The following is a 25,463-nucleotide window of genomic DNA, read 5'->3' on the forward strand; positions in this document are numbered from 1 at the left end:
ACCTTGCCATGTGGGGCCTCACCTGCCACCCCACATCTACCAGATCTATGGGGCTGGGGTTTGGAAACACGCCACCAGTGCCCTATACCTGCCCCTGTACAGACTGCTTGTGGGAGCAGGAGGTGCTACTCGCCATAAAGCACCTAGCACTAAATAAATAGGGCAGTCTCTTTGTTACGCCGGGCACTGCACAGGTGCTTTTAGGACTGCAGCAGTGAATGCAGCTGGATATCCACGGCTCCTGAGGGTGCACAGGGAGGTTTTCCGAAGCACCTCCCTTAGTTCCCACTGAAATCCTTTGTACTGCAGACAGCCAGCACCTATGTGAGGCACCAGGTTAGGGAGGCGGGCTGTTAAACGTGCCTCTGTGCCTTGCCAGGTATTTTCAAGGGCTTTGGTTTCGGGGTTTTTGTGGCTTTGCTTCCTAGTTCTCTGGGGCTAGAATGGGGGAGGCAGGGGAAGCTGCCTCTTGGGATTTTGGCTAGTTCAGCGTCTTGTGTGGGTCTGGCAAAGAGAAAGTGACTGCAGTGTAAGTGTTCGGGAAGTTGGGGAGGGTGGGGCTATCTAGAAATCTTTGACTCACTGGGGTAACTCCCTGAACACAGGAATTAAATTATTACTCAAAGCAGGCTACATTTTATGAGCAGCAGCCTTAGAATGAAATTCTGCATGCATACAGAGTTTGAAACGAGTAAAATAAACATATGGAAATACGTATACAATACATAATTCAATTATTGGGTGCAATGCAGAAGTCCCTGGGTGATAGAGGAGGTGGAATTATGCAGTAAAGGCAGTCCAGGAATCCATGCATACAAATTTTCTCATTTATACCGACACAATCCTGATTGACATCAGCCTAGATAGGGGAAGGATCAAACCCTGTGTACTGAAGGATCTAATCTTTGGGAAAAGTAGACTGGATTAGAGAGACTGTATCTGCCACCATCCTTTCACTACCCGTACAGATACCATCCTCAGCATCACAGCAGTAGGTAAGATTTTGCCATCACAGAGAATTATTTACACCCATTGTCTTTTTCATGTTCCCCTATCTTCCTTCCAACAACAATAACAAAAAATGTTTGATTTTTTTTTTTGTAAAGTTTTGCTGCAAACACATAATTTCTTTACACAATTTAACCAAGTCTTTGGAGGATACTTATTTCAAGCAGTTAACACCTGACCCCAATTTTTGTGGGTAATTAGTGAGCTAGATAACCACACAAAGTGGGTAATTATTTAGTACCCAAGGGTACTGTACAAGAGGGTAGAGGCTGGCAATGTTAACAAAAGCACATCTCTAATTATTGTATCCATACTGGTGATGTTTTAAGAAGAGTTACTCCATCTAATGATCCATGATAAATCAGTAAACTATTTTGCTTCCCTTAGCATATATGGCTGGTCTAATCAAGGGCAGTATGTGAGGGCAAAGAAAAGCCAAGCCCCAGCTTCGGACTATACACAGACCTCGAGAGAAGCCAGAGGCATCCACTTGGAGAAGTTGGCACGACTGGAAGCATCTGCTCTAGAACAGCAGCCCAAGAGCCATGACTAAGAGCTAACAGTTGGTTGAGCTGTCTTGAGAAGCTTGTAGAATATGCCTCGGGGTCTACGTCTCGCTTGGCAATGTGGCCATGCTGGGGGATCTCTGTATGCAACAAGAACCCTAGTCGTGTCTTAGCAGAGTTCAGCCTTGCTAATCACTTTGAAAGCTGTGCAAGTGAGGTCCTTTGTGTCTGTGGAAGGTCAAGGCCGTAATGCAAGAAGGTAGCATTGAAAATAAAAACAATACCAAAAAAAACAAACAAATCGCATTTGATAAATTTCAAACATTTGCCATCTCTAGTGTCTAAATTTCAAAAAACACATTTCTCACATGGAAAATACTAAATCTTCATTTAGTATTGGGATTAGTATTAGTATTGGAGGTGGTGTTTTTTTTTTTTTTAATTTCACAAATTTAAGAAGGAATGGGAGCTATCTATTTTGAAATACAGACTAAATAAAGAAGATTCAGCTACCAAAAAAAAAAAAAAAAGTGGCTTTGATCATTAGGACCACGTGAAGACAAGAGTTATGTTGGAAACAGATTCGTAATCTTAAACACAGCAGTCACTATCCACTGACCACTATTTGCATCATTACACACACTTAAGGACATCTTCAAACCAAGACATTACGCTTAGCTGCGAAGCACTTTCCTTTTTTAATTGCTTTTATGAATCATCACTAGCATCCGGACACTTTATTTACTGGAGTCCAGCAACCTTGTTTTTCAAAGACTTAGACTCCAACACCTAAGGGCCTCCAGGCTGGCACAAAGAAATGGAGGCGTCATCCTCTTTTGATCATAGCCACGTATTTAACTCAGCTTGGGACTGTGCAAGCCAGGCACTATAGAAGCAAACCCAAACAGCAACATCACCTGACACTGTGACTGCCAGGAATTTGGAATTTAAACAGAGAAAGTCTGAGGGATTTCCCTAACTCCCCGTATCTCTCTTTTGTTCTTTTATTTTTTATCAGTTCAAAAAGTTCAACGGAAAGAGGCCTGAAAATTGTTCTTATATTTTAAAAGGGACCAAATGCCTGTGGTCCATTTAGTCCTGAGCACTCCTGTTCATATCAGCAATGTGAACAGGTTAAAAAGAAAAAAATATATATATTGCCAAAACTGGGGATCAGTTTGGAGCAGCTGTGAGGTGGACACCTGTCCACTCTGAACTGCCCCAGAAGATTGAAGCTTCTTTCATGTGCTACAGGCCATTTAATAACCCAGCAACTTACAGTGTTTGGCTGCTACCATGCTGAGGTGGGTATAAATAAATTGGTATCCCCTTCGCTAATCCTCTTAGGGACCCAGTTTGCAGGAATAGTTCTCATAGAAATGGAGCGAGAGGAATTTTGCAGAGAGAAGCTGGAAAAGAGAAAGGAAGAATGAATTTAATCGTGGACACAGGTTCAAAGGAAACCTCGATAGCTGCACAGTTATAGGAGAAAGCAGAGTAAAACCAAACTATTACTATTTTTTTCTGAAATGAATTGGAATTAGTGGTTCAAAGAAGACATAGGAGAAGGGATGCTCAGCCAGAGGGGATGCTTTAGGGACTTAAGCATTCATAAGAAAACCTTAAGGTCTTTTTGAGACAACTCAGTAACTTCACTACAGACCAACTTGAGCCCTTCATTCTCCTGTAGTAGAAAAAATAAAATGGGTGATTTTACCATACAATGTTATTTAGGAAATAGCAATTCTATCTCAGCTATATGGGCAGCATATATGAGAATAGAGGAGAATAGCTTAAGAATTAATACAATATCTTCAGCAGAGGAAAAAACATTTACTAATATAGATAAAGAGTTCTAACACAGATTGAGGAAGGGAACAAATTCAGTGTGGGGCACATTCAAGGAAAGCAAAGTTGGGCAAAGTGCCATGGTTTGGGCATGACCAGAAGAGCGCTCCAACTCCCAAGCGAGGAGTTTGACAACCAAAGGCTTCTAATTTGAATGTCACTGTCTTGTATACCACTGTCCATTCCACATCAAGGCAGTTATAAAATTGTTTTACCTCTTCCTGCCTTGCTTCCTACCACATATAAAACCATCACAACAAAGCTTACCGTGTCCACAGAGAGTTTTGAGGTCCTCAGAAGACAGCTGCTATGTCCAGATTACTCTCGTTATCCTCATCGGCTGCCCTGTCAGTCGACAAAGAGGGTGGATTGTGGTTGATGGCCATGGAGATTCCTTTTCATCACCAACAATTCCTTTTAATCTAACTCACCCACCAGCTCTCATCTCCAAACCCAACAAGGCATATAACAGTAAATCACCTCCCCCAGGCACTGCCCCGACAGTGCCTCAGCTTGGAGAGGGGATCGTTGTATTTTTTCTGCCTCAACCCAATTCTGCTAAGAGGTTTCTCAAAGATCTTTGAGCTCCAACCCTATCAATTCCTAGATAATGGAGGACAATTAAAGTAGTAAGGTGCCAAAGCCATAAAACAATTCTATCCCAAGGTGAGGAAAGGAAGGAAAAGGACAAACGAGGCAGTTTCACCTCCTGGTGCTGCAGTCCTGGAACTCTGCACCACTCAGTGCCCTCAGTTTAAAACCAACTTTGGGAAAACGGGAGGAGTTCAACAAAAGGTCAGTGGATGTGACAGAGATTTAAAAGAAAGGTTACAGAGATGAATTCATCCACTATCAAAGAAAGAGCATGAGAAGCAGGAATGCAGTACCTAGAGTTATGTGTGTTTTGCCCACGGGGAGTTCATAAGCTGCTCTTGTCCGTGAGTTCTCCTATACATACCGGATTTAACCAAACCCCAAAACTCAAGGTGAAACTCAAACTTCTCTGGATGAAGTCACGCAAAAATGTACTACATCTACTCCTGCGTGATTTGCCATTTCCATATTGCATAAAGCACCTGAAACCCCTCATATTTCACATGGTTTCAGGTCCACAAGAAGTTTCGAATAAGGCTTGATTCATTCAAAACATGACCAAAGCTCCAAGAACCTCACTAAAATTTCATATAAATATGGCCATTTTGAGCTGGTGGTGATAATTCTTAAGAGCTGAGGTTTCATACTGAAAGCCTGACACGTTTTTTAATACTTCAGTTACTAATTGATGGAGCTTTATTAGTCTGTTAACCTACAAGACCCATACAAAAACTTCCTCTCTGATGAGCATTTTGTTTCTTTCTTGACATTTGTTTGAAATTTCATGGAACCATTACATGAGAAAGGTGGTGTCCCTCAATCGACTTTTTTGTTTCTTTACTTGAGGGTCACACTGTAAAGAGAGGTCAGAGGGCAGAGCCTGCTTCTTGCTGCCCACAGATCTATTTCCATCTCCTTTCCATTGTGGAGCCTCTGTCCTACGGTCTATGTCCAATTTTCCCCTATATAAATATTTCACTTGAGAAGGAAGCTGCGATTCTGAGCCTTAATGTTTGTGAAGAGCTCTGACATATTACAAGGAGCTGACAAACCTCGATGCATGGTCATCCTTAAATATCCCCCAAGACCCGTCAGACTCAGCTTTCCTCACCAGTACGCACTTTCTTTTTAAAGAGAGGGCGGAATTATTTCAAAGATAAAACAAACAGAAATTGTTTTTCAGCTTTTCTAGTACTCCGGCTACAGCCTACGGTTGCCGCAATTTTTAAAAATAAATAAATAAATAAACAAGGGGGGGCATGTTTCTCCCAACAAAAGAACACTTGTCTCAGCTATTGCTTAAGAAGCAAACCAAAAGGTAGAACACCAAAATATTTTCTGTTGCTCGTTGGTGGGCACAAGCCGCCGATCCCTGTGCAGGGACAGGCAGAGGCTGGCACGGAACCATCCGGATGGATCCCAAATCGGCGGTGACAGTGGCAAGAACCCAAAAGACCTGTTCCTATTCCCGGGCCTGCCAGTCGACGTGCTAAGTGGCTTGGGCAAGTTTCTCCGTCTCTTTGTGCTCCCTCTTCTGCCTGCCTTATCTGTTTAGGCTCCTGGGACAAGGAGTCTCCTCTCACGGGGTATTTACAGGATGCCAAGGCATTTAGGTATTGCTGTCAAATAAATAACAGGCTTGGGAACTTTAACGCAGGGGAAGGCTGAGCGCAAGTCTAGTCTCCCTTACCTCTTGTGAAACCAGAGGCGGAGGTCTTAATATACAATAACTCCTTTTTGGTTGCTTCACCAGTGTTGAGAGCATTATTAAAAATCAGAAAGCCGTATATCAAGAGGCACGTGACAGCGAGCAGGAATGTCAGAGCGTGGAGAAGACACGGCAACCTCAGAGGACTTACGTTTGGCCCGGCAGACACCGCTCAGCCTCTGCACGCCAGAAATAGCCGCGGGACACAGGCGCAGCAGCCAGTCTGCCCGCTCCTGGTGCCAGTCTGTGCTTCTGCATCACTTCACATTGCAGCGCAGGCTCTATTACACCCGAAGTTTAAATTTAGTCGTTTTTGTAACACAAAGAGACAGTGCAACGTTTTTACGACAGAGAAAACGAGGAAAACAAATGGAACAATCTGCATATGATGTTATTTAAGTTACGGTAATAAATGACGTTCTTTAAATAGGATTTTAAAAGTGCAGTGATAACCTTTTCTAGTTGATTGTGCTCTTCTAAGAGTACTATTAGATTATAAATATTGTCAATCTTAACTGTACAGCTAATGAATGTATCCATCAGCATGGTGGTAGCCCACATGAAACGTGTTTTAATATGGATATTCGGTATGCTCACTTACAACTCCAGTATGAGACAGAACACGGCAAGCTGAACAATTCAGATATGATCAGTACCTCTGTCTTCACAAAACTCCTTCTGCGGAACAAGGACCTCTATTTTATAGACAGTGACTAAAAACAAAGAAAAATAAGTGACTCATCAAAGATCCCATAGGGAGTCTGTAGCAGAACATCAGGGTCTGCACCAATGGCTTAATCAAAGAAATAAATCGTTCCACTATAATGGTCGAGGCTGTGCACAGTCTTCTCCCCATTAATAATAAAACAAGACAAGCCCCACGAGCTGAGCACAAACAAGAATCCCTCACACTGCAGAGGATTTTAAAATTACAAAGCTAATTCACCTGGCATCTAGGAGAAATCAGATCTCCTCTTTCCCAGGAGCAGCACACACCAGCCCTGACAGCAAACACCTATTCCTGGGTGCCTGTGGCTGCAGAGAACCACAATTCTGACTCTGGTGCACAAAGAAACCCTTCCCAAACCATCCCGTACCTGGGATGGATCATTATCAACACCTAGTTTTTATGGCCTGACCTGCACAGATGGCCTCATGCTTCGTGCTAGAAGGGGCTGTCCACATGTACCAGGTCCTAAGCCATCGTTTGATCACTTTTCTGCTTAATTGCCATTTTTAATTACTTCCATGGTAACAACAAAAAGTCAGTCTAGGAATGGAAAACAATTCTTTGAATGGCTTCTGCCTTTTTCTTAGGCTCAAACTACCGCTGCACAACCCATTCCCGATTAATATGGGGCCCTCACGGGAAAGCCACTGCCTGTCTACTGATTTCATTTCCTACATCTCCTCTTCTTAAAATCACAATATGAGTCCCCCAAAAGCAAGGGCAAAAGGTCCTTTATTTTATCTTTACAAGATGACAGTGTTTTTTCCCTTGCTATTTTCTTGCAGGAAGATATATTAGCACTACATTTGCTCCTCCACGCGGTGGGATTTCTTAAATAAAAACGTATGTTACATACGTACGGACTTGGAACCAGAGCTGCATTAGCCTATTAACTATCCACATTTGCTTCAGACTTGGCCAGCCACCTAGAAAACCTGCCAAGACCTTTCTGGCAGCCTTTTCCCAACAGTTCCAGGAAAACATGGAATATTCAAAGAATTTTAGGGCCTCCCAGCTCCGTTTGTCACCACTCTCCTTGCCCACTTATAACTAAATCACAGGCAAATTGCTCTAATGCCCTATTAAAGATTTAAAAATGGCCTTTCTCCACAGCAGGGTATCTGAGGACAACTCCACGCTAATATATAATGCAGTGCCCACGTTCGTCCGTAACGCGATGTGGCATGAGGCAGGCCGAGGGCCTGGCAGCAAGGAAGGGGGCTGATTTACAAACTTCGACCTCCACAAGTGAATTTCTGTCTTGCCTGGGGTTTTTAAACCTCCCTCAGATGCCCAGTCAAAGGAGAGATTCATGTTCCCCTCATTGTTTCTCTGGCAAATTACCACTGGAGTCTCGGGCCTGTGTTATACAGGATCTATCTCCTTTTAAAGCTGTGGCAGGAAAAAGAGAAAAACCCTGCTGTCCGTACTAAGAGCAAAAACTGGCCCACTTTTTTAAAATTCAAGAGAATTATGCTTTAAATAATTTGACGAGGCTTTCTTATTACGCAGAAGAAGCCTGCCTGTGATTTCACACAAGTAGTCTTCCCTAATTCCTAGCACTAATTCATACATTAGACATTTAACCCTTGACTTCAATATGGATTGCAAGTTCACAGTGACACCAAGCACCCCACATCCCTGCTCTCATGGTCCACTGCATCCTTCCTAGGTGCCCTTCAGCACCCCTGGACTCAGTTCTGGCGCAGGTCTCTGCACACCAAGTGTTAGGATTTCACCTTGCATCCCGTTATTCTCAAAACTTGCCACGCATGTCTCTTTACTCCTGAAAACCTCTTCTAGCACTTCAACTCTGCAGTCGCTATAGGCTTACAATTCTCTACTTCAAAGGCATGTGACAAACATATCAAGAAAACACAAATAAAATACTTGCCATCACCAAGATAATATACATATTTTGCAATTAAAAATCGCCCCTCTATTGGAAAATAAACCAAACAGAGCATTATAGGACACACTGCACTAAAAATTGCACCAGCTGATCTTGGATTTCTTCAGCCCCTTTAGCTGAAGATGGAGGAGACTTCGAGGCAGGTCCCTAATTCTGATGTACAGCCCTGAGCGATCCCTTTAGGCAATGCAGCCACCAACATAGGGCCCTTGTGGATTTATTACAGCATTATGGTTACGGCTCGCTGACCGGTGACTTACATCCTTGAACCCTACAAACAGACATGATTCAGCAGGCAAATTACATCATTACTAACATAGTAAGCAGTAGACACTGATTTTATTTTTTCCATTAAACCTACACTGTTTAATTTCTCACTCAGTACCCATTTTCACATACAAATGAAGGGAAGCATGTGACTGAAGCATCTTCATTCTCTTAATAATAAGTTCTCCTTCATAAATAAGTTCTCCTTTCATATTTCAAAAGCTATTGGAAAGGCAATTTCCAAAATCAACTCAAACCACAAGATCTGTAGCAGACAGCAATTGTGCCTTGCCTTCTTCCCTTCCTGTTTCCTTCCTGTTCTTCCTCTCTTCCTTATTTTTTTTTGTAAAATCCTGTCCTCCAAACCTAACCACCTCACTTAGGGGAGGAAATAGAAAGCCAAGGGGAAGCTGCGGCATTTGTCAGACTGCAGACAGCACTATTGCAAACCGCTCTCTGGTGCCACAACTGCTACTCCTTGTCAGAAGAGATGAGAAGGCACTTCAAACACAAGGGAAAAAAAAAATCCTTTAAAATACACCCACATCAGGGACATTAATCCAGGAATGGGTTTAACCTTCTGCTTGCAACAATTACTTAGAACTCACTAACACCAAGGAATACAAATGCTGCCTGCAGCATTCAGGGGACTGGATGTAGGTACCCCAAAGCTAGAACGTCCCCGAGCAGCCCCAGTTTCCAGCCGGCACCATGGGAAGAGCCAGCTCAGGCCCCCAGCAGCAGGGCTGGGTGAGTGCTGCACCATGCCCAAGCCCCTCTTGCCCCGCAGCAGCCACTCTGTGTGACCAGCTCCTGTGTGCCAAAGCCCAGCTCTAACCTCAGGCTGCAAAGTGGGTGTGAGAGCAGAACCAAGCGTAAGCCTCCGTGCTGAAACTTTTACTACTTCTGGTAACACCAGGGTTCCAAGAAAATTATTTAATAAGGAAAGAAAGTGTCCCAACACACTGTTAGGTGCAGACTTGCAATCCAGCCAACCTGGCTCTTCCACCCAGCCCTTCCAATGATGCTGCCTGCTCCCGGAGACATCCTTCACCTCCCTCTGCTTTCATTTCTGTACAGAGCCCACACAAGCCTTCCTCATCACACACAGCAACTGCAAGGAGCTGCAGGTGGACCACGCCGCTGGATAACTACTTTCAATGCTGCTGTACCATGGTTATTCAGTATGTGAGCCGAAGGGAAAGCCAAACATCTATCAACTCTTCATTTTATTTGTCAGTGGTGAACTATGTGCCTAATCCTTTGCAAGGGACAGACGCAGACTGGGGCAGAATCCAGACTTCTCTAGCATACCTTCTCCAAGAGTGACAAGTGTCAGCGGCTTTGCACAGTCGAGGGCTGTCCTTCCCACTGGTTCTTCCCTGGTCCCGAACTGCTGCACTTCATCCTAAACCTTGACACGTGAAGTCTAGACTCAGCTCTAAAGTTATCAGCACGAATTAGCAAAGTTCTACGTATGGTTATTAAAAACTTAAGTATCTAATCTGTTCTAGGCTTGCAAACTTCTTGGTCCCATTAACTGCTAAAAGCAATTAGGTTCATTTTTAATTAAATACTGGTGAAAAAGAATTGCTTTTTAAAACATTTTCTATTTGTCACCATTTAATTTCACTGCACGTCTCCTTGTACTCACTTTGCAAGACTACCAGAATTTCTCGCTCTACCTCCTCATTATTTCTTTTCTTTTCATTATGATGTAAATTTGTTTTCCTTTCTAAGGGGCAATGGTTCTGGGACATTGATTCAGATACCTCCATGCTTGGGCCCATTTTTGCTGGCACCTTGTTGAGCTACTCATCCTCAGATTTGGTAGTACAGCTCCTGCTCTGCATGCCTCACTGTCTTTGGTTCCCAAAACATAGAGGGTACTCACATGAAATTCATGTCAATACCATGCAGGATGCATCCACTCCACATTTATTATAGGATCAAGCCCTAAAATGTTCAAAAAAAGCTTCCATTGATGGCTCAAGCTTTATCTGTGGATCTAGGAACACCAGGCAACAAGGTCTGACTGCCTATCAGGGATTCAATGAGGAAAAAGAAAAAAAAAATCTTTCTTTACCAAACATTTGCCTGACTGGTTAAGGCTTTTTTGGACTTTGTCAGTTGCACATGTAAAAAATGGCCCATTCACAAAAAATACTCTTATACTACAATTGTTAGACATGACATTTACACGTCACTGTTAATTATAAATGACTTGATCTTGACATTTCATTAATACATTATGAAAGCCATAATGAAACCCTATGAGCTGTGTGTCACACCTGTAACAAAGACAAGCTTTAGAGAAATCACAGTCTTGTCACCAGACCTTGGCAAAGGGTGGAAGAAAAAAATGGCAGCGGGGTGACTCACGCTCAAGGTGGGTTTATCCTCAGTGGCCTGAAAGGGGCGAGGGGAAGCCCCCCACCTCAACATTTGCTCCTCTCTGGCATGATGCAGTAGCTCAGTTACCTGAACACAAGAACCTACAGAAACATAGATGGAAAACAGAAATTAAGGACTCTGTAATGGTCCCAGCTACGCTACTTTAAATGGTATTTGTAGAAGTGATGATGAGTGTGCTGGGCTTTTTTCTTAGAAAAAAGTGGTGGTATGTTAAGAGGTGGCTGGCAAGAGACTGTGCATGGCTCCAGGATGTATCCTGCAGCCCCCAGTAAGGCTCCCACCTGGAGGCTGACAGCTCCTCCCCATGGTGAGTGCCTACATCCTCAGTGGCAGTAGCAGCTCCTCTCCTGCTTTTAAGAAAATAATTGTTTGGAATATTTTTAGCTAGTGGGATCTCATTGGCAGCACTCCTCAGACAAGCTTGGGTCACCTAACTGGAGAGAAAATTGTTTTCTATGGATGTGAGAAGGAAGCAGGGAGAGACAGAGCTATGCAGGAGCCACTGCATGTACCACACAATGCTGAATTTCAGTCTCTTTCCTCATCCGCCCCAGAAACCTGATTCTTGAACTTATTTAACCAAGAAACAGGGCCATGACATTGCACAGATGCTAATTTCACTCCATTACATGTAAAAACTGATTTGCCCAAGGAGAACACATTTTATATTTTGAATGTATAAATCTAAATATATGCACCTGGGGCTGCCCGCAGATGAGTGGAGGCAGGGCAACCAGAAGTTTTGTCTTGTTTAAAAAAGAAAAAGAAAAAAAAAGGAGGGAGGGGCTCCAAATAAACCACTTTGGATCTTCTGCTGTTATGGGAAACTTCCAAACCTCAGATTTCCTTTCTGTTCCGATTTAGACTGGAAGCTTTTATCAAAAAGTTAAATCCTGGTAACCCAACACCATGCACATACAAGTTTGTCTCTGACTGAAGTCTGAATGGATACAGAACTTATCTCAAAAACTCACACTGCAAATGTTGAACTTCATCTGGTTTCATATCTAACCACCAATCTATGGAAAGGTGAAAGCAAGAATGAGAAAAAAAAAAAGTTGGTTGAAAACAGATGTGTGTTCAGACCTCTGCTGTGGCCTAAGGCTGTTCATTTCAGAGAGATGAGCATCTGAATATTGAGCTGGTCTATGCCAGCTAATTCTTTCATTTTCCAGTTGCACTGTGAATTGCAATCAATATCTACATCTAATTGAAAGGACATAATTTTCCCTTATAGGTTATACTTGTTGACTCTAACACACGCAAAAAGAACTTCCTCCTTCAGTAATTTACAATTTCAAAAGGAGAGAGTAGCAGCATTTCTGAGGTCTGGGCTTTGAATCTGTGTAATGAAATTGTCTTATTTTTAACTGTCTGAGCAGCTTTCAAGCAGAAGCGTGTTAAAATTCATATTAATTTGTGCAGTACCCTATCATCATCATAATTTAGCTCACAAGGTTGCTGTGCTTGGAATTCCAGTTATGACATGAATTCTATACATTTTATACAGATTTATAAATGGCATCAATAGAACACTTAGGGCCTTATTCATTAAACAATGAGTCATTCTGGCATTCCATTCTATTTCATCCCTGTTCTTGCAAAACTTTTATGTACAAATTTGACTGTACTTAATGCATCTGATTTAGCAGCAGAAGTGTTGCAGCATAGTTTCAGCTGGGTGTGGAAACAGATGAAAGGCATTGTTAAAAAAGAAAGAGAAAAAAAAAATCCCTCTAACGGTTAAAGTTTTTGAATTTCAGTTTCCTTTCCAGAAGATCAGCATTCAGGGCCCAGGAAAAAGCCCTTGCCTCAGCTTTCTCACCATCACAGGTTGGTCCTCTCCAAGGACGGCTGTGAGGCAGCTCAGAAGACACCTGAAGGGTTGCAAGTAATCAGGTACCAATTTCTGTGGATAACCAGAGTCCCTCCTTCTTCTTGGCTGGCACCTTTCACAACTATCACAGCCATACGAGAACACAGAAGCAAAAGAAAATTTGCAGTAGTGTATTATTTCAAGTATTTTCTTGCTGCCCAGCAAACCCAAAAATTATTACTGAAGACAACGCTTCAGCAATTATTCTTTAAAAAAAGTTAGTGGTGTTGGAAGAGATATGGCTAAACCACAAGAGGCTTAAAGACTTCCCTCAGAACACAGTTTATGACTGTGGCACCAGAAAACTCTAATAATGATGCTGCAGGACCACAACACGAATTTTCAGAATAATTTCCCTGATGACCTAGAGCTTTCATATGGACTGGTTATATTTTGTGTGTGTGTTTTAAAGGAGAAGTTAGTTAAAAATAAAAAGAGTAAAGCAAAATAAAGCCTGTCACCTATCTTTGAGGAACACATCTGGATTATAAATAGTGACTAGCAGCATGCCTACCCAGCAAAATATAGGACTATTTTTTGGTAATCTTGATCTGGGCAGAGCACATGAAAACTGCAGTGAAGTCATCATGGTATGGGTTTTAGCATGCTCTGGCAACCAGAGTACAAGGTCTTCAGGGACACACTGGTTGCTTGCCAGTGGGATTCTGTCTGAATTGTTCTCGTTACTTCATTAAATCCATTCAGTCCAGGTAAACCTGCATAGACCACAAACCGCTCTTCATTTTATAGTTTGGACACATCAGCGCGTCTGACTGTATTTTACCTTCTCTTTGTCCTTTCAACTCTCCTCCCGCCTGCCGGGGATATATGGCTGTAATTTCGGTAAAGCTTGCTGGAGCAGAATGGTCTCGGAAGTCACCACTCCTCTGTCACATTTGATTGGGGTTAGAAAACAGTCTCCGAAGTTGTAGGGAAGGGTGAGGGCACAGATACACGAATGTACATAAAACAAGGGAGCCCACTGGCTGTCTTTTCATTGGAAACCATTCCAAGACCTCATCATTCCTTGGATGCCTGCAGTTTTCTTCCCTAAGTATATAGGCATCAGCGCCTATTTTTGGTCTTTATCCTTAATAAGCCACAATAAATTTGGAATCCATTTCACTACATATTCTTGTACATTAGTGCACTATCTCCCAAGCCATCACCATGCCAAGAAAAGCACAATACTATTTGCACCCACTGTCCATAAGGGAGAACAAGGATGTGTGCTCAAATAAAGCGTACTGTCTCGTTTTCATTGGTCTTCTCACCATGATATTTCTGGTACTTCATTTTATATTACAGACTTAAAAGGACAAAAACCAGATGAAAGTTTAGATTTCATTATCATAGGACAAACAATTCTCTGGGAGGTGGACTGTTTCTTTTTCACTCTACATTCCAGTGGAAATATCCTCTTAAAAACAGTTACTATCTCTCCTACTATTCACAGACTTAACTGAATAAAAACTGGGAGTGGAACAATAATGGAAGAGAAGGAAATTAGAACACTTTTGTCTGTTCATTGTGCAAGCTGAGAGAAACAAGACAGGCAATTAAAGGAACTGTTCAGGGCTAGACACCTTGCTTTTGCTTCCTCCTCTTTTAATCTACAGCTCATGAGTTGTTCCTTTACTCACTGCAAAAGGTCCATAATTGTAACACTGCCATATTCTCCTGGAAATCTATTTAAATGGCATATGATAGAAGCCATATGATAGAAGCTTAATTACATAGAGGGCATATGGAAGGCATATGACATAAGGACATATGGAAGGCATATGATAGAAGGGCATCCGAGGACATATGATGGAAGTCTAATTAATTGACAATACATTCCTCTCATCAGGGGGAGAGCTGGAATGCTATTTTGTTCAGAAGAAAAATATGCACATTGAATTATGCTTATTGTTAACTCCAGAGTACCACTGACCATTCTCATTTTTCATTATTATTCCTTGTTCTTTGGAGCAGAGAGATTATTTGATTTACATATCCTTCTGGCGCATAAAGTTGAGTTTGATAGCCACAAATATGTGTGTTAGCACAGACAGTATATACATTTGAACCTTACAAAGTTCCCTTATTCCAATATAAAGGAGGTCTAAAATTAAACAACCAAAAAGGAAAAGAAACAGTTATTTGGGAGTCGTTACCATCCATTCATATTATTATTCCTAGAAAACTATCAGACAGGTAAAGAGTTGACCATTATGGAACAGGGTCCATTGACTCTACGCTGGATGTGGGACAATGCAGCTTGTTGGATTCACATCAGCTAAAAATTTGCACTTCCAGCTACGAAAAGATTTATGGGGTAGAGAAATGAGGTACTTCCTAAAATATGCCAAAAAGATTGCTCTTTTTTTTTACCTAGCCGCGTATGTTTAATGCATGTGCCTACATGAGACACAAGAGCAGTCATGCGTTAGCCCTGATGCTTGCCTTGTCCTAAGGAACTGCAGAGTTACAAAATGCAGTAGTGATAGCTAAAACATCTTTGAAAACAAGATGAAATAAACCCCACTAGTCCACTCTCAGTAACACTCAGGAAACCAACATCTTCTCTTTGCATTCAGTAAACAAGGGTATGGAGATATTTAAGATTTTAAGGGCCATTTTACCAGGAAAAAAAAAATAAAATAAAAACGCTTACTTAATTAAAAAAATACCTCAAAATATTGCTATCATTTTTACATTTTTCAGATTAGCATAAGGAAGTGAAGCATGTGCCTTACCTTTGTTTTTATTAAGTAACTTAGAAAGTTTACCCACTATCATACAGTCTCTCGTTACCTCTGGGAACTCCAACTGTGGCCAGAATCCCCCAGCTGTATAGGCAAAAGCCACCTGTTCTGGACCCCGACCAAGCATTAGGGCCACCAGCCTCATCCAGGCTGCCACAGAGCCCAAACCCTGAACACTGTCATCATGAAGATCTTGGCTTTGTCCTCAAACGCTGAGCATTACAGGATTTTCAGGCCTCAGATACTTAGACTAATAAAATAGTAGACTACATTTGCAGATACAAATTTAGGTACACTTCCTGCATTTTAGGCACCTAAGATACATTAGAAACATGGTCTCTTGCCTGTTTGCCCAGAACTGCAGGCTCAGCCTGTGTCCCTTCTCCCCACAACAATTCCGGGGCAGCTCCACAGCTCCTTACCCCAAACTGCTGCGAGGGAGGAGCAAACCATCTCTACAGGACATGTTCAGAAGCATCAGCCTTTGAAACATCTAATTTAACTGTGCAAACCTCGGAAAGAAACCTCAAGAATCACCATTTTAGCTAACTGTAATCATTACTGGATATTCCCTAAGAACAGCTCTCCCGAGGACTGTGTAGATTTAGGTACTTTCACAAAAACCCTTACCAGTTTTATCTGGAAGCATCAGCACCAGCCTCCCACCTTCCCGAGAGGCAAGGTGTGAGCCAGGACTCATTGAGCTCCAGGGCACAGCCTCATTTATCTGCTGTTGTAGAAGTAACTGAGCCAGTCAAGGACTAACGAAGAGGGAAACCTGCTTGCAAATCGCAGTAACTGATACAATCCAGGATGTTTTTTCGTGTTACCTTTGGAGACTTCTGATTGCTGACCGTGAAGGCAATAACACTGATGTGTTGCCATGGTGCTTTTTAGGAATGTTACACATTGCGTTTCTTGAATGCTAATAAAGGAAGACAAGCATTACTCGTCCACTGAATTTGCTAAATGCTCAATAATATAGTACCAGTAGGTTAAAAAAAAAAAAAAATGCTGACAGAATGAACATTTTGGAAGTTCTGGAGAGGCAGAAGAAAAGAAAAGGTTTTCCAGCTCATCTTACCTGCTGCTCTTTCCTGTTCCACGTGTCCAGAGCAAACATTGCTGAGGAATTATGGTCGCTCATCACGCCGCTTTGTGCAAGACCCAAGGAAAGCTAGGAGGTTGTACAGTTATCTCCCTTGGTGTAATTCTAAACTATACAACCTACTACCTCAACCTGGATGCATGCAGTCAAAAATGCTGAAAGCTACCCACCACTTCACAGCCGACATAATGTCAGGGGTTCTAGTTAAAAAAAAGCGTCCTCAAAATTCCCAGTGCGCTAATTTAGAAGTAATAGATGTGTTGCTGGTGAAACCACACCAAAACCAAATGCAGTTCTCTGCACTACATATGTTAATACTTAAGACACGATAAGCCATGGTTATTACTGCTAGGTATAAACAAGATCATGGTCATTTTTCACACAAGAAGGAATTTTGTTCCTGGCCAAAAAAAAAAAAAAAAGCTTTTTCCCCTCCATAGCAGATGCATCTGGACTACAGCACAGAACATATGCATACATTTTCTAAAGCACTCAGAAACGTTTAGGATGAGATTTGTCCTAACATGTCTTTTCCTTTTTGAACACGCATAGCATTGACCCTGGAACATGCATCTTGGCTGCTGAATGTTTAAAGGATCATTGCAGAAGTGGAATTAGGAGAACTGCAACGGGGGGTAGACCATTTCAAGTAAATTTTAAGTAAACTTTACCCTTGCATCAACTCCTTGTTAAGATTAATAATCTTAGAAATGCAATGCTGAGCCTCAGTAGCCAGAATAAGACGGTGCTCCCTTAACAAGGAACACATTACATTTTTTACTTGTATTAGTTCACAGTCAAACAACCAGGATGTTATCTTTGTGACTCATTCCCATTACCCACCAAGCTATTGCTTAAAGCAGTATGCTGCCTATTTATTAGAGCTTACAAACAGGGATTAGCATCTTAAAATATGCTAGTGCAAACAGTGGAACTGAATCGGTCCTGAGATCCTGCCTCTCAGGTGAATGCATCCTCAGGCACAGCAGCTCTGTGCTGGAAGGGGATTACATAGGAATCAAACCTCATGAGCGAACGCTGAGCTGTGCTGAACAGATAGCATCTTGGTTGCTCCTATTTTCTTAGGATAAAGTAGCATTGCTGATTATGAAAAAGCCAGTGCCCTACCATTGTATTCAGAACCTGTCTAGAAAAAAAAAAAAAAAAAAAAAAAAGAAGAAAAGGAAAAAAAAAAGAGGAAGGTGAGAAATAAAATAACTCTGGAATTCAGCGTGCAACAGTGGAAGAATATCTGGGGGAAAGACAAAACAAAACAGTATTTCTGCAAATGTACATGCTCTTGATAGTATTAGTGAATTTTCTAATGAGTCCATATTCAGGAAAGTTTGCTCAGCTCTGGAAATCCAACACGTTATTTTAGTTAACAGCACAGTGTGGTACCATAACAGTAGAGTCACTGTTAACTGTTTTATTTCTAAGCACAATGATCCAACCACAAAACTGGATCACAAAACCATGGTTCTCTGGTCCTGCTCTCCAACCAGGAGCTTTATTGCTGTCTGAAAGCATCCTGAACCATCCCAATTCCTTGACATAATACCATCCTTTCTGTGCACTGAAATCTGCCCTCAGACATGAAATCCAGTGATGTAACCAGTAGAGCTCTATGGAATCCAATGAACCTGTTCCCATTTAGGGTGGCAGAAGATCTCAAATCCCACTCATTTTCAATGTGACAAAGGAAGTGTAGCTCCCCTTTTGACTTGTAAATGTCCTATATCCCATTCTGCAGCTAATGCAGTTTACTTATAAACTACATCATTTCAGTATCACATGGATAAGCTCCTCATTTTTACTACAATTTATCTTTGTTGCATCTCAATTTTGCCATAAATGTTAGATACTACACAATTTGAAACATTTTTAAAAATGATTACCCGTATCTGATCATTATAATTAAGGAGAGCACTGTTAACATCACCGTTGCGATGAGACTGACAAAGGCACGCTTTGCAGACCAGGCAGTTATAAAGCTGAGCTGAACAAAGAATCCTTCAAGAATTTGCTCCAAAATAGTAGGGAAGAAAATTTGCTTTGTTTCATTTTATTCCCAGCTCACTAAAGGTCCTTTCATAGATGTAGGAGAAAATTCTTTACAAGCAACACACTCAACTTGAGCCTAAATAACCTAATTTCTCCTCAGGTTGGCAAATGCCACCGTGCCTGTTTTGTTCCTGACTCGCCACCTCTCCTTGCCTCCCTTCCACTGCAACCTCAACTTCCTCTTCATCGCCACGCTTACAAATCCCTGAGCTGTCAGCTCTGTGCTGGCACTTAGTCAAGGAGCGTTCTCGCTCCCTCCCTCGCCGCTATATCGAGCCGGGGAGCTGCGCCCCGCTTGGCACGCGTCCTTCCACTGCAAGCACCAAGACCACCGAGATGTGGTCATGTCCGTGCCTGGGACGAGGCCCTCACCAATAAAATACTCTCATCCAAGTTCCCACCTATGCCAAAGCCAGTCTGCACAAATACAATGGTAATAAGTGAGCCTTTATGTAGACCTTATACAACCTATGCCTGCTTGAGAGCTACTTTACAGAGAAAAAAAAAACAAAAAACAAAAAACAAAAAACAAAACAAAACAAAAAAAAACAAAAAAAAAAAAAAAAAAAAAACAAAAAACAAAACAAAGAGACTAAGATAAAGCATTTATAAACACTCAAGTAGCTTCTGTCCCAGGGTCTGATACCATGCTCACCCTCCAGTCAATTTTCAGACACCTCCACGACTTGCTGCAGAAATTATCCGGGCAAGTTTCCCCATCTATGAGAGCCTGGACTCAGAATTAGATACTCTGCTATCACCACTTTGAACTCGGATGAAGCTCGGACAGATGAAAGTGTGTTTGCACCCCAGAGGAACAGTAACTTCAAGCAGAAAAAAAAAAGAAAAGTGTTGCACATCTAGTCATGCCATCAGTTACAATATCTGCTGCTGTTACAGACATGAGGAATTGAGACCTAATATTAAAACAGAAGTCACCTAATTACCGTCACCTCAGCACCTTCCCTACATCTGTCAGTGCCTGGCTATTTGGGAACTACCTACAAGCCATAAAGATTCCTCTTTTAGGGTGAGAGCATGGGAGACTCACAGCACCGATGTCTATTAAGACACTTTCTTTTGGTGGTGTGACTCTCCCTGTTTGTTTTCTGGTGATTTTAGTCAATTATGTCTTTACCCGATTAGCACAATCATACCTAATTATGTAATTAGGGTAAATATGTAATCTAATGACAATGTTCAATTATGATACATATCGATGTCATAAAAGTTCCTATTAAATATAGTGGTAGGGAGAATGGCATCACACAGAGCCGTGCGTTCCTATATAAGTTCATGTGCCCCAGCGCCTATTGTTCATGCACCCTTTTAGGCCCCTCGCTGCTTCAGAATCTGAAAAATGATTTCACACGTCTGTGGACAAAAGGAAATCTCCGTCCCAGCCCAGCCAGTTCTATTTTAAAGCGACAGTATAATCTAAAAACGATGCCCTTTACTCTGTGTAACTCTGACTCGTTAAATACACGCCGTGGCTGCAGCAAACATGGGGGAAAACCTGTCCTCCAGCAGGAACAGACAGCATTCGTGCTCGGTGATTTTCAAATGGGGAAGACACTTCATTCTAGCAGTTCCTCCCAGCCAGATCTGGGGCTTTTGTCACCAAAATTAATGGCAGCCCATGCCACTGACCTCAGAAGACCTGAGATCAAGGTGCAGGCTTGGTCTGGACTAGGAGTTGTGCAGAAGTGTCACTTGTTTTACTGCGTGTTCCCTTCATGGACTCCAGGTGAAAGCAGATCTCAGAAACCTGCTTCCTTTATTCTGTGCTAGATGAATCCAAGCTTTACATTTAATTTCCCAAGACAACTAGCAGAATTCAAATCCAGCGCTGATTTTAAGGATTTAATGGCTAGAATACTCCATTTTCCTAAAACTTTCTTCTATGCAAAGCAGCAATTTAGTCATGTTCTACAGAAAAGCTGCTCTTCAGAGGGTACAACATCCCCAAATTATAATGACACAGAAAATAGTGCCCCATGTATTAAGCCCCTTCAGCTATACCACACTTGTGTGTGTTTACAGACCACTCATTGACTTCACAGGGTCAAGATAACAACGATGCCAGCAATGGAAGCCCAGTACAAATGTGTTCAAGAAAGCAGAACTCTGTTTTGTTATCACCAGCAGTGAAATCATCAGCTGACATGTGGGTCTGAATCTTTATGGCTCTGAAGGATACTGAAAGAGGAAGAACCCACCTTCACTTTCAGATCCCAGGCAGGCTGCTGCAGGGCTAGCCAAGGAGGGGGTGGGAAGCAGAAAATCCTCATGAAGCAAACATACTTCCTGAAGTCATTGAGAAAAAAATAAATACCAAAACCCACAAATGATATTGTTCCAGTTTGAGGTCTGAAATCTTGTTTTCTAAATTTCAGCCTGGAGTGATCCGTTAAAGAGAGGACTTTCAAAAACCTCAGCCTGATGTGATTTTACAATGGAAATGCTGACACGATTCCTACTGATCAGCTCTCCCCGTCAATTTTATTCAATGCAACTTTGCTGTTGGGACTTGGTTGTGATGAGGAACCTCAAGAGGTTCAAAGTTTATCTCTAGGCTCAGAGAACTCTCCTGGAAGCCTGGCAGGTGGACTAAGAAGGTCGGGAACTTCAAGAGCCTGCAAGTTAAGGCAAGAAGTCTCCTCAGCTGGGCTCAGCTGAAAACCAGAGCAACTATAATATTTTGAAAGCTCTCCAAAATTTTTCAAGGCATTACAAAAATGGTCTGCGCCTGAATTTTTAGCAAGAGTTACAGCAATCTGAAGATTTACTCAACATGACATTTCAATATCTGGTAGTTTGTAGGGGAAGGGTAGCCACACTCTCGCTCCTGAACCAGACATAGCTTTTTGTCAGCAGCTGGAGCACAGCAGCAGCAACTCTAGACGACCCCAAAACCTTGTTTTTTTTTGCCCAAGGCCTGCCCTATGCTTGAGAAGTGCCCTCTGGTTTTGGTGTGAAGCTCGGCGAGCCCAGGTTGAACACTCTTGTTCGAGATCCTGCACAGCACGCCGAGGACCTGGAGCCAACGCTGGTTTTGCACACACAGAAAGTAAAAGAACTCGTAGGGGATTACCAGAAAGCCATATAAAAGCCTGGTGCCACTTCCATGGTGGCATGGCAAGGCTGCTTTTCACAGTGATACCGAGCATCTTCAACTGAGGACACCTCTCCTCCTTCAGGTCACCTACATTATGGAGACTGCCTGGCTCAAGGTGTCTGCCTCTCAAACATCCGTGTCTAAGAACATCCTCTCCTTATTTTCTCCCTCGCTGATTAAAAGCAAATAAACAAAGGGAAAAAAAATCAGATTACTGAAGTAGTTATTTATCTGCCTTTTAAGAGTTTAACCAGATTTGATTATCTGAATAAGAGTATTTGGATAAGGTTCAAATTCCAGGGTACACAATTACATTCTGCTTATCATGATTCCCATTTGCCACTGCATATGGTTATACTAATTACCCGAATGCTATTGTGTGCTCCTCTCTGCTGACAAGGGCTTACTGTGCTCCACACCAGACGAGACTGGGAAAAGGGGGAGCAGGCAAGTGAAATAATTTTTGCACCCCAGTGGGTGCCATCTAACACGCTCGTCTGCGAGCAGCATTACAAGAGCTTTCAGGGAAAGATGTCATTAACAGAAACGAGAAACAGTCTTGTTGTTTTGAGGGAGAAGGAGACGGTTTACCAAATCTGAAGAAAAAGAAGAGTTTGCTTTGGAAGAGGTTTGTTTTTCTTCCTCAGACAAGAACTACTGCTTCTGGATTAAACTGTAACTCTGGCAAAATGAAACACGCTTGTAGTAAAGCTCCCGCAGATGCAGACACAGCCACGTAGTTCTACAGGAGGCATTTTTTTCCCCTCTTGGGAGGCACTAAAGCAATGGCTGCATATTGATAGAGAATGGGACTGCATTAATTAAGGTACCACGTTTTTTTTTGAGAGGATATTGTGATTTTTTCATGTCCCCAAGGCCTTCCTGGTACAGTCTATGTGCAGATGCTCTGGGTTGTTGCCAGCTACAGCGACTGCCTTCTATTTCCTTAAGTTCCTCTGCAACAGCAAACTGGGGGAAGCTTCCAGTACTTCCTGCCCTGAGCCATTTTGCAGCATGCCTGTGCATGGTGATGCGGCCGCTGCAACTCAGTGACTGATGAAGAGATCTCCGTGCACCCTGCATGGCACTTGGATCAAAGCTGCTGCATAAACACAAGCTCCTTATCAGCAAAGTGAGGAAAAAAAAAATAATAATCCTGAGGAAAATACAGGTAGAAGCTACACAGACTCCAATTAGCTTTTTTTCCGTCCTAAAGGGAAGATGCATTTCAAGGTTCTTCACATCATTTTGTCAGACTCGAGTTTCGCTCTAAAACTTAATGAAGTGCAGTGAAACACAACCAGCAGAAAAGAAACACGAATGAATGCTGAGAACACAACACGGTGCTGTCCGAAAAGATGAGCCGAAAAACGAAGGGCAGAGGGAGAACATCAGAGGCTATGGTTAAAAAAGGTGGGGGTACCTTAATGAGAAAAAAAGCTAAATTAAATTAATAAAAATAGTAAAATGTAAGAGGAAGAGGAAGAGGGGAGGGGAAGGGCACATGAGCTAGTGGCAGGGAGGCAGAAGCTGGAGCCAGGCCATGCTAAGAACTAAGTTTGGTTCCAGGAGGGCAGTTTTAGCAGCATCAAGTGAACAGGTATAGCAACAGAGCACTCCGGTACAAAGACCTGAGCTACACGTCAGAAACCAGGGCTCTGCCATGCTCAGAGAGCGATGCTGGTGCTCCTGACACAAATGCTCACCCTACCAGTGCCCACGCCGGCATCTCCCCTGTAGCCATGCAGCAGTAGAAGATAACGGTGTCCAAGAGGCCTCTTTGTGCAGGACCCACAGTATCTCCAAGCAGATTTTGCCCCTTTTTCCTTGTCAGCAGCAGAAAACCAGTAGCCCCAGCACACGTGCTGAGCCTCAGAGCAGGATGCAGCAGCTCTCCTCCCAGCAGCACGGCCAACACCTCAGTCCCATGCCTAGAGGCACATTTCTGCAGTTTGCTTGCTAAGCATCCAGCCACGTGCAGATCAAGTCTCTCACCCAAAGGAAAAAAGCTGGATATTGATTAGCAGATCCCAACATAGTCGGTGAGAGACTGCACCGAAATATGGTACAAAAGAAAAGCCTGTTTCCTCTTTCCTCTCCCTAGATTCAAATACTCTTTTTCTAATCCAAAAATATGCTTTCAAATCCTCCACAACCCCAACTGGAGCATCTCATTTTGCAGCACATCTGCCCAATTCCTTTCCCACAGGCTCTTGGCACTCTCAGAGCAATGTCACCTGAAGCGCCAGCCTCCAAAAACATCAGTGACAATTTCTGGGCTTTTCTCAGCATATTCTGCCAGGTGCCTGACGTCTCTGGATGGCTTTCCAGGGAAGAGGCCACCATGCAGACGTATGCCTTATAGTGGGAACTGCATTTGGCCAGATTTCTCTTTGGAGGTTAGACTAAATGAACCAAGACTTCCTTTATAGCCGTAAATGTAGGAATCTAATGCACTGAATATTTAGGGTGTTTTAAAATAAAATAGTAGTAGTAATAATAAGAGCAATAATAAAAGCAGACAAACAAAAACCATGGCAAGCCTCTAGCAAAACCAGATCTCACTGCCACCAGTAAATGCAACCTCATCCTGCCTCTGTCCTAGCTCACGATGAATGATGCTCGTTCCACTGCGGCTGAAGCAACATCCACTAGCGAAGGGGAAAACAGGGGCAGGAACCAGCACCGGGGAAGTTTTGGGACACTGGGAGCCTCCAGCACTTACACGGGTGATAGCAAGCAATGCCCAGGGGAGATCTTGACCCAGGGCCCATGTTCTGGGCAGCACGTCACAGCACCGCTTCAATGTGGCCTTGCGACACGTTTGCCTGGAAGAGATGTGTCCTTCACCCTCTTCAATCACCTCTTACTGTCCATTTTACAAAGAGCCAAAGCACCGCTTGTGGACACGTGCCACAGGCCCTGCATAGAACCACCTGGAGCCCACGAGACCAGAGCTACGGGTGCCAAAAAAAGGCTGCACAGCACCGCACGGCCCAGCCAGCAGCAGGAGATCTGCTGGAAACCACACACCTACTGCAGCCACAGCTTCCTAACTTGGTGTCCGACATGTGCAGGAGGGGAATATTGCCTGCTGAAATGCACGGTCACATAAAATGGCCAACTGTGCATTTTTTGAAAGAAACAGAAAAAAAAAAAAAAACAAGTTTAATTCACAGGGAGAAAGAAAAGCAGTTAGGCTGCAATTTTATTAGCAGATGCCTTCTTTGCCATCATTTTATGTTTCTATAATAAATAGAAAACACATAGAAAACCCTGGAAATTCAGCAAGGGGAAAAAAAAAAAAAACATTTTTGGACTGCAGCAGCGTGTATCAAACCAGCCAAGTTCAAACACAGAGAAATTTAAAAGTGGAAATACAGACCAAATCTTTGGGTAGAAATAACACTGAAAGCTGCTGGAAAGAAACAGTCAGACTTTATTTTGAGTTCACGTTCTAATTATTTTTGTACAGAATCTGTATGTTGGGGTTTTAAAAAAACTTCTTCAAAAATAATTGTTCCACTTTCGCAACTGAAAAACGTTAGTTTTACGCAGC

The 25,463-nt window shown here is 42.6% G+C and overlaps 1 long non-coding RNA gene across 1 annotated transcript in view; it reads right to left on the reverse strand.

Moving 5' to 3' along the window:
* Nucleotides 1–2,193: 2,193 nt before the first annotated feature.
* Nucleotides 2,194–25,463, reverse strand: part of LOC311422594 — a 107,566-nt gene continuing 84,296 nt past the window's right edge. Inside the window, exons 12-15 of the long non-coding RNA XR_014685425.1 lie at nucleotides 6,321–6,377; nucleotides 5,816–5,945; nucleotides 3,630–3,707; nucleotides 2,194–2,923 (exon numbers count right to left, since the gene is read on the reverse strand). This is a non-coding gene — a long non-coding RNA (uncharacterized lncRNA). The remainder of the gene's footprint in view (nucleotides 2,924–3,629; nucleotides 3,708–5,815; nucleotides 5,946–6,320; nucleotides 6,378–25,463) is intronic.

This window comes from Aythya ferina (genome assembly GCF_964211825.1).
Source record: "Aythya ferina genome assembly, chromosome: 22".
Taxonomy (NCBI): Eukaryota; Metazoa; Chordata; class Aves; order Anseriformes; family Anatidae; genus Aythya; species Aythya ferina.